This window comes from Vicia villosa, unplaced genomic scaffold (genome assembly GCF_029867415.1).
Source record: "Vicia villosa cultivar HV-30 ecotype Madison, WI unplaced genomic scaffold, Vvil1.0 ctg.000568F_1_1, whole genome shotgun sequence".
Classification (NCBI taxonomy): Eukaryota; Viridiplantae; Streptophyta; class Magnoliopsida; order Fabales; family Fabaceae; genus Vicia; species Vicia villosa.
Genome location: NW_026705261.1, coordinates 214,962 through 225,596, shown reverse-complemented (window position 1 = coordinate 225,596; position 10,635 = coordinate 214,962).

Genomic DNA, 10,635 nt, shown 5'->3' with positions numbered 1-10,635 from the left:
TCTTCCCGTGAGAGCCTGTTTTTTGAACACGTATTTCAAAGGGTCCATCCTCGACATCAACCATGTGGAATGGTTCAGCATATATTGCCGTAGACGTTTGGAGGCCCATGCTAGGGCGCAACATGTCTTTTCCAATGGTGAATACCGAGATTCGCAATCCGTGAATTTCTTGCTAAGGTAGTAAATAGCATGCTCTTTTCTGCCTGTTTCATCTTGTTGTCCCAATACACATCCCATAGACCTTTTGAGGACTCTGAGATACATGATCAGCGGCCTCCCTGGTACGGGAGGTATGAGTATTGGTGGCTCTTGTAAGTAACTCTATATGGTTTCAAAAGCTACCTGACAATTGTCATTCCACTTGATCGGCTGATCTTTCCTTAGTAGTTTGAATATGGGCTCACACGTGGCTGTAAGATGTGAGATGAACCTTGAGATGTAGTTCAAACGACCCAAGAATCCAGAACCTCTCTTTCTGTCTTTGGAACATGCATTTCTTGTATAGCTTTCACCTTGTCGAGATCTACCTCTATGCCTCGTTGGCTCACAATGAATCCCAACAGCTTTCCTGACCTTACACCGAATGTACACTTGTTTGGGTTCAACCTCAGCTTAAACTTCTTTAAGCGCTCAAATAACTTCTGTAGGTGCGTAATATGCTCATCTTAAGTACATGACTTAGCTATCATATCATCCACATATACTTCGACCTCTTTGTGGATCATGTCATGGAATAGTGTGACCATGGCTCGTTGATATGTTGCCCCTGCATTTCGTAATCCGAAAGGCATTACCTTGTAACAGAAAGTGCCCCAGGATGTCATGAAGGTTGTTTTCTCCATGTCTTCAAGAGCCATTTTGATTTGATTATACCCCGAGAAACCATCCATGAAGGAAAACACCGAAGCTTGCGCCGTATTGTCCACCAGTATATCTATGTGGGTAGTGGAAAGTCATCTTTTGGGATCGCTTTGTTTAGATCCCTGTAATCCACGCACATGCGTACCTTCCCGTCTTTCTTAGGTACTGGCACTATGTTGGCGATCCATGGTGGATATTCAACCACGGCAAGAAACCCTGCGTCGAATTGTTTGAGTACCTCTTCTTGGATTTTGTTATCCATGTCCGGTCGAACTCTTCTGCGCTTTTGTCTGACAGGTGCACAACCTTCTTTGAGCGGTAACCTGTGCACGACGATATCTGTATCCAACCCTGGCATGTCAAGATATGACCAAGCAAATATTTCTGCATACTCGTGGAGAAGTTTGACCAGCGTCGCTTTTACGTCCTCATTCAGCGTTGCCCCATGTCGTCCTCGGTTTTTTTTCGTGGGATACGAACTGACTCTTTTTTTTTTTTGAGTTTGTGAAAATCAGAGAGTCGCCACCGACTTTTATTTTATCCAATTAAGGAAAGGTTTATAAAAGAAACAGAAAAGACCTTAAAGAGATTTTGGGTTCGGGGGTAGGTTATACAAAGGGAAGGTGTTAGCACCCCTTTGTATCCATGGTTATCCATGGGCTCTTAATTGCTTAGCTCACTTGTTTGAATCGTTTGTCTTGTTTTGAAATGCTTGTATGTGGTTTTAAATACTTTTTGTAAAAAATTAACTTTTGTAATGATCCTTGTACGGATGTATACAAAGTGTTTATCTTTCGAAAGATATTTTGATGGTTCAAAAAAGATTTTTTGACTTCGTAATGATCCTTGTTTGGATGTATACAAAGTGTTGTCTTTTTGAAAATTTTGTTTTGGAAAAACAGTGATATGTGAATAGCTTTTGTTATCTTTGATTGAGCAAGCAATTAGGAGATCTACCCTAAGTTTGTAAGGTCCTTTTTCTTATTTCTTTTAGAAAATTTTCTTTGACTGGATACAGAAAGAAATTATTTGAATCGCCTTTGAAACAGTATAATTGATTTTGAAAAGAGTAACAGAGGGACTACCCTAAGAGGTGAAAATGTGATTATGTTTGGTTTCAGATATTTTTTGTCTTTGAAATTAGTGATCTAGCGCTTTAGTTATTATTCTTGCCATACACGCAGTTTTATATGTACAGAAATTAAAGTGCGGGAATGTAAAATGCGGAAAATAAATCTACGCTATTACATCGATTGTGCGAGAAATGTAAACTACGCTATTTACATGAATTTGACAACCTATACACTTATCTATGAATTTAAATTGCAATAAGATAAAAGGAAAATATTTTTTGGATTTTTGGATGATTGATTTTAATTAAAATTAATGCATAATTAATTTAATTAAAAGGTTGGGAATTAGAAATAAAAATTTAAACCTAACAACTTAAGTCTAAAATATGTCCAAGTTGTTTGTTAATTAATTTTAAAATAAAATTAATTTTTTTGGGATTTTTTGAAATTGTTTTGGAGATTATTAAGCTAATTAACATATAATTATACAAATAATTATACACATAAATTCAACTTAAAGTGAAAAATATTCTAAATATGTACAAAATTAGTTTATAATATATAAACTTATTTTAATAAAAATAAATTTTTTTTTTTTTGATTTTTTTTGATAGGTTAAAAATTAATTAAAAGATAAATATATAAATTCTAATTAATTAAACAAAATATCTTAATTATGAAGAAAAATAACATATTTTTATGTCAAAAAATAATATATTATTTTATCAACCTAAAAATATTTTTAATATAATTTTTTGATTTTTAAAACTATTTTAAATTAATTTTACAAGGAAAATCAAATAAAATAGAAAATGTATTAAATATATGATCTGGTGTGGCTGATAGTAGGGTCTATGATATGGATGCATGTTTAGGCACGTTGGATGAGCTGGCAGGATGATCTGAAGGCTGAGATCATGAGGCGCATAACATGATGGTGGAACACAAAGCATATGATTGGTCTGAAACTCAAAACACACGCGCGCGCAAACCAGCCAACCAGAGGACGCCACGTCTTCGTCTTCTTCATTTCAAATTCCTGCAACCGTATGTAAAGGCTTTACCAACGGTTTTTTCCGTCACTAAAGCTCTTGCAAATTAAAAATCACAAGACAAGCTATATAAATAAGACATGAGACCATGGATCGACTGCAAATGATCCACTGATCACAACCATGGCCTTAGTTTGGTCAGATTTTTCCTTAAACGAAAAGTCCCATTTCGAGCTTCATAAACCCTAAAATGGCATATGCTTCAAACCTCCATTAAAATCAAATTAAAGTTCCAGAAACGATCAGAACATCTAACCAAACACAAATATACAATTACATCTTGTTAAACATGCGTGTATGATTGAATTCGAGTTAGTTTATGTTTGGACAAACCGTGAGCTATGGTGCCTGGTTTTGAATGATTTGCTTGCTGTAAATGATTGGGATAGGTTCAAGGATGTTTGATGATCGTGTTTAGATAATTATTTGGACTGGAAATTAGCTTAAACTAAAAATTCAAAATTGGAATTTCTTTGAAAATTTCAAGTTTCTACAAGAGTGATATAAGCATGTGTTTTTGTTCTGAATTTGTCTCTCCCTGCTTACTGAAGTATGCTAAGCTATTTATGAGCAATAAGAGTGTTGGAAACTTAAGCTAACAATTATTGATTGTCTTTGAACTTTTGAATTTTTTAATATAAAAAGCTTTGAATTCTTTGGCCATGGCTTCATTTTTCTTCACCCTCTTGCTCTAGGCCTACTGTACATCTCTATGCTGCAGAAGTTAACCCATCTTGGTGACTCAAGCTAAGGACAAAAGCTTTGGATAATTGTCTTGAACCATTTCTTTTTTAATTTAATTTTAAATGTAATAAAATTAAATTAAAAAAGAAACAAAAATGTCATGGGCCCAATGTTGGTCATGGGAGCCCTTTAACATCATTAGAAACATGTTTTGATCATGCATGTTTGGCCTCTTTTGGAAAAAAACATTTTTGATCAATGTTGGTTTCATGCATTTTTCCAAAAAATAGCCAACTTCAACAAGGCATATCTCCCTCAATTTTGATCATATTAATGAGTTCTTGTACTTTTTAGAAACCTCAAGATGTCCTCTACAAGCTACTTTAGAAGCTTTTTTGCATTTGGTGAAGTTATCTTGATGTTATGGGCTTCGACAAAAAACCACTTTTTGTTGACTTTGAAAATGACCTGTAATGTCTGAGCTCATATTTTTCAAATGGTAAATCCAATGACCATGGGATCAATTTCATTTGACTGTTAACTGGCTGTCCAGGCATTAACGTAACAGTTAAAGTGAAAACTTAACAGTTAAAGTTAATAATATTTCTTCTTTTTGTTTTTTGTTGTGTTAATAGTGAAAATTTATTTACATGAGTTGTTAGAAAAACACAAACATAATAAATAAATAAAATATACCGTACGCGAACGAAATTACTGATAATAATATTTGAAAAAGATTTAATGCATAGAAATAAATATTTAACTAGCAATAAACACACATAATATTATCTTGCTAATTAAACGACGGTATAACAGACAATATAATATTTAATACTGACAGTACAAATATTACATAATATAACGAACAATACGACAAATATAATGAACGGTACGTTATTTGAAAGCGAAAGATACGACAAACTTTAAATATGACGATTAAAGACCCATGCTATAAACAACAGCATATAGATGCACGGGAGTGTAAGCATCCCACGTCCGCATTTCTCAGAACTATGCAGACAGAAAAAGCACATGATCACCACCAAAACAGTGTTGACCTTAAGAAAAAACGTATACATCCACTTTGCCATTTTTGTCGGGGAAGAAGAGAAAATAATTAGGAAATAGTATGATAGAAATTTAGGAGATGAGTGAAATTTGATGTGAGAATTTATGGAAAAAATGAGGGGTATATATAGAGTGAAAAGAAGGATAGAGACGTTGGGGAATGAAGTGATTCCGTACAAAAAAGGAAAATTTGAGTGGTAGTAGGATTTGAAAGAAAGTGTATGGAATAAAGTTAGGATTTGATTTGAAAGAAAAAGATTTGAAAAGAAAGGAAAAGATGTGAAAACAATAATATAGTACAAAAATTAGTGGGAAACAAAAGACTAATAATAATTTAATTGTTACCAGTACAGTCTGAATCCCCGGACTTTGCGCCTGCAAAAATTTAATTCTATACTAATTGTGTCAGTACTATTTATCTGCAAATAAATCTCAAATAAACAGCGTGTGTGAAGTGATAAACAGTACTTGGTGTTTGTGTAAGGATAAATTCAACAGCGAACCAAAATACCGTATAAAAAATATTCTTAAAAACTTAGTATTCATAAAACCGGGATATTTATGAAATAAAAATCCAAGATTATATGAAACTCCCAATTTTTAGACAGAAGTCAGTTGCCTTCTCTCTGAAAAAAGATGTGGGCAAATTTTGGGGTATAACAGTTGCCCCTATTCAATCTTCTTAAACCCGAAGAGACCGATTGGAATCTGAAGGTAGAAGATGATTGAATACTTAGATGCCCTGAAAATTTGCACTTACCTCCACCGGAAGTGATGCTGGAATTTGCATTGAATGCTGTCTGAGAAATATCGTTGGTGGATCAAAACATTACCTGAGATGGGCTTTCAGATGCCATCTAGCGAATGTGTTGATGGTTTGTTCATCAGCATGAATAGATTGATTATATCTTGATGAAGGATTTGAAAACCTCTGCGTTGACCGTTACGGAACCATCCGAGGTTACCGCTTTAAATCTTGGAGGCTGATCGTTACGGAACTTGTCCAAAGTTTTTCCGCTTTAGATTTTGAATGTTGATCATTGTGGAACCGTCTGAGGTATCCGCTTTAGACCTTTGAAGGTTGATCGTTACAGAACCGTCCGAGGTGTCCGCTTTTATATCTTGAAGATTGATATCTTTAAGGAACCGTCCAAGGTATCGTCTTAAATCTGAAGATAGATCATTAAGGAACCGTCCAAGGTATCGACTTAAATCTGAAGATAGATCATTAAGGAACCGTCCAAGGTATCGACTTAGATCTGAAGATAGATCATTAAGGAACCGTCCAAGGTATCGACTTTGATCTGAAGGATCTGAAGTTGTTTATTCGACTGTAGTATAGTCTAGAAGTGTCAGAATGAGTCACCATTAGACCGTATCTGCTTTGTTTGTTTTGAGTTGATAGGTGATTTGGAAAGAGATATCTCTTCAGCATGAATCTTTGGCTTGACTATATCTGAGAGGAATACTTGTCTGGACAGAACCCAGGAGAATATTGCATGTGATTGAGAATAACTTGCTGAGGATATTCGTCCACCTGAAGAGCAAAGTTAGTGACATGCAATGTCATGATGCATGTAATGTTTATGTTGAGATTCTCAATCTTAATGAGAACCGTGCATGTTATGTATGCGTTTGTCATGAAACATTATATGCTATGTATGAATATGATGTATGATGTATGGACATGACTTATGCAGTTTAGAGCGTATCAAACTTCTGGTTGGGAAAATAAATCCCTGCTTGTTATTTTGGAAACGAAGGCATTATGATCGTTGATGATCTTTGCTATCTTGTTCGAGCATACTCAGCTGGGGGAACTTCCTCACGGACCAGGATGCTCTGTAGAGGGATCTTTGATTACCGCTTGAGGATGAAGGTAATTTGAAAATGCTGACTTTGATGCACCTTGAATGTGAATGAAAAAGATGTGTAATCCTCCGATGCACTTATTTGATCAAGCCTTAGTGTGGAGGATCACACCTTCTGGGGATAGTGATCTTGAACAGCCCTGCTGGGGAATAAGGTTTCTCGAATCACTTTGTTGGAGAGAAAAATCTCATTGAAGATTCTGCTGAGGAACGTATCTCTGTTGGGGAACTTTTCTTCTGATGCCGGTTTCGGGATGATGTCCAGATGAATGAGACATTACCTGAATGCTATTCCTGTTTTTCTTATAAACATCAATCATATTCAAATGCATATATTCATTCAAAATTATCATTGGGACGTTTACGCGTTCAAAACAGAAAAAGTGAAAACATTGATTTTGAGCATGAACTGTATTGATTTTGAAAGAGAGCCATAATAGACGGATTAGTACAAGGAGACAAAAATCCTAGTAGTAGGAAGTTGTCATAAAACTTTGAAAAGTACTTATAAAGGGAAATAGCTATGTGAAAACAATCCAGTCAAGTTTCAACTCTGCTATTGCCAATCTGTCTTCGAGTATCTCATCCCTCACTTGTTGGAAGAAATTGATTGGACTGATTGGTGCCTTGATGTGTTGAACCTTGAAGGTGAGTAGGTAGCCAAACGGGACATAGTCGTACGCTTTATTCCCTAACTTTTGCTTAAGCTGCCTTTTCAGGTTTTCAGCCTAACGGGATAATTATTATTTCTAGTCTCTAATTTTTGCCTGGATCGCCCTTTCAGGTTTTTAATCCACCGAGACGCTCATTTTTGCCTAAGTTGCCCTATCAGGTTATCAACTTAGCGAGCTTTTCTTTAAGCGAAGTACTTTTTGACTATGTCTGCATTTACAGGGTGTGGGAAATCCTCGCCATCCATAGTGGTCAGCAACATGGCTCCGCCGGAGAATACTTTCTTGATTACAAATGATCCCTCATAAGTGGGAGTCCACTTGCCCCTGGGGTCGCCCTGTGGTAAGATGATACGTTTGACAACCAAATCACCGGTTCGATATGCCTGACTTTTGACAACCAAATCACTGGTTCTCATCAATCAAATTTATCTGGTCCAACCGAGTCTGAATCCAATCGTCTTCGTCTAGATCGGCTTCTTTCATAATCCTTAGGGAAGGAATCTGAATTTCAATTGGAAGAACTGCCTCCATACCATAGACTAAGAAAAATGGAGTTGCCCCTGTTGAAGTACGTGCTGAGGTGCGATAACCGTGAAGAGCAAAAGGTAACATCTCATGCCAGTCTTTATAGGTTACTGTCATCTTTTGTATGATCTTCTTGATGTTCTTGTTGGCAGCTTCCACGGCGCCATTCATCTTTCGTCGATATGGGGATGAATTATGATGTTTGATCTGGAACTGCGTGCAGAGTTCGGTAATCATCTTGTTATTTAAATTTGTGCCATTGTCTGTGATGATCCTTTTAGAGATGCCATACCGACAAATGAGATTGTGCTTGATAAACTGAGCCACCACATTCTTGGTGACAGAAGCAAACGAGGCTGCCTCTACCCATTTTGTGAAATAGTCAATAGAGACCAAGATAAAACGATGCCCGTTGGAGGCGGTAGGCTTGATTTCTCCAATCATATCAATACCCCACATTGCAAAAGGCCAAGGAGCCGTAAGAACGTTTAATGGGACTGGAGGTACATGTACTTTATTGGCATATATCTGGCATTTGTGACAAGTTCTGGAGTGATGGTGGCAGTCTGTCTCCATGGTAGACCAATAATAACCTGCTCTTAAGATCTTTTTAGCCATTGTATGTCCACTTGAATGAGTACCAAAGGCACCATCGTGTATATCTTCCATAATCTGTTCCGCTTCTTTCTTGTTCACACAACAAAGCAAAGTCGAGTCATGGTTGCGTTTGTATAGGATTCCATTACTTAGAAAGAATTTAGCAGCGAATATTCTTAGAAACTTTCTATCGTTAATGGATGCCCCTTCAGGATATTCTTGGGCTTCGAGATATCTTTTTACTTCATGGAACCATGGTTTTTCTTCCACTCCTTCGGTATCAATCTCATTACAATAGGCTGGTTCATCTTGTCTGTAAATGGTGATCATTGGCGCCTCATTGTCCCACCTGACTTTGAACATGGATGACATGGTAGCTAGAGCATCAGCCAGTTGATTTTCTTCTCGCGAGATATGTTCAAAAGTGATTTCTTCAAAGTAAGGAATCAAACTCAGCACATATTCTTTGTAAGGAATTAGATTCGGGTGCCTCGTGTCCCATTCCCCTTTAACTTGATAAATTACAAGGGCCGAATCTCCATAGACCTTCAGGAACTTGATTCTCAGATCGATTGCAGCTTTGAGACCCAGAATACATGCTTCATACTCGGCTATATTGTTAGTGCAGTTGAAACATAATCTGGCAGTGAATGGTGTATGTCCTCCTGTAGGAGAAATGATTACAGCTCCGATGCCATTGCCAAGCGCATTAGAGGCTCCATCAAAAACCATAGTCCATCGGGATCCTGGCTCGGGTCCTTCCTCCGGTCCGGGTTGTTCGTAGTTAGTAACTAGCATAATGTCTTCATCTGGGAAGTCAAAGTTCAACGCTTGATAATCATCCACTGCTTGATGAGCCAGATGATCAGCTACCACACTTCCTTTGATTGCCTTTTGCGAAGTGTACTAGATGTCATACTCTGTTAAGATCATTTGCCATCTTGCTATTCTTCCAGGGAGAGCAGGTTTTTTGAACACATATTTGATAGGATCCATTTTGGAGATCAAGAAAGTGGTATGGTTTAGCATATACTGTCTTAGCCGGCGAGCCGCCCATGCCAAGGCACAACAAGTTTTCTCGAGCAGTGAGTATCTTGTTTCACAATCGGTAAACTTTTTGCTAAGATAGTAGATTGCATGCTCTTTTCGGCTAGACTCTTCATGTTGCCCCAGTACACACCTCATTGAATCTTCTAACACTGTTAGGTACATTATCAGAGGTCTTCCTTCCACTGGTGGTAACAAGATTGGTGTTTTTTGAAGATATTCTTTGATCTTGTCAAAGGCTAATTGGCATTTGTCGTTCCATCTTTCCACTTGATCTTTCTTCAACAGTTTGAAGATTGGCACACAAGTAGTAGTCATATGGGCAATAAATCTGGGGATGTAGTTTAGACGTCCCAAAAATCCTCTGACTTGTTTCTCGGTATGGGGTATGGGCATTTCTTGAATGGCTTTGACCTTGGCAGGATCAACTTCAATACCCTTGCTGCTGACAATGACACCTAAGAGTTTACCGGATCTTACTCCAAAGGTACACTTGTTCGGATTCAGTCGCAACCTGTACTTCCTGAGTCTGTCAAACAGCTTGTGCAGATGACCCAGATGTTCTTCTTCGGTGTTGGATTTTGCAATCATATCATCCACATAAACCTCTATTTCCTGATGAATCATATCATGGAACAGAGCTACCATTGCACGCTAATATGTTGCTCCTGCATTTTTTAAACCAAAGGGCATTACTTTGTAACAAAAGGTTCCCCAGGGTGTTGTGAAGGTTGTTTTTTCCATGTCTTCGGGCGCCATCTTGATTTGGTTGTAACCTGAGAATCCGTCCATAAAGGAAAATACCTTGCATTGTGCAGTATTGTCAACCAGTACATCGATGTGAGGTAAAGGGAAATCATCTTTGGGGCTTGCCCGATTCAGATCTCTGTAGTCTACACACATTCTGACTTTCCCGTCTTTTTTAGGCACAGGCACGACGTTCGCTATCCATGGAGGATAACTTACAACTTTTAGAAAACCGGCGTTGAATTGCTTTTCAACATCGTCTTTAATCTTCTTGGACATATCGGGCCTACTTCTCCGTAGTTTCTGCTTAACTGGAGTGCTTCCTTCTTTGATCGGCAGGCGATGGACCATAATATCCGTGTCGAGGCCAGACATATCTTCATAGGACCAAGCGAATATCTCAACGTAGTCTTGTAACATTTGAATCAGTCTTTGC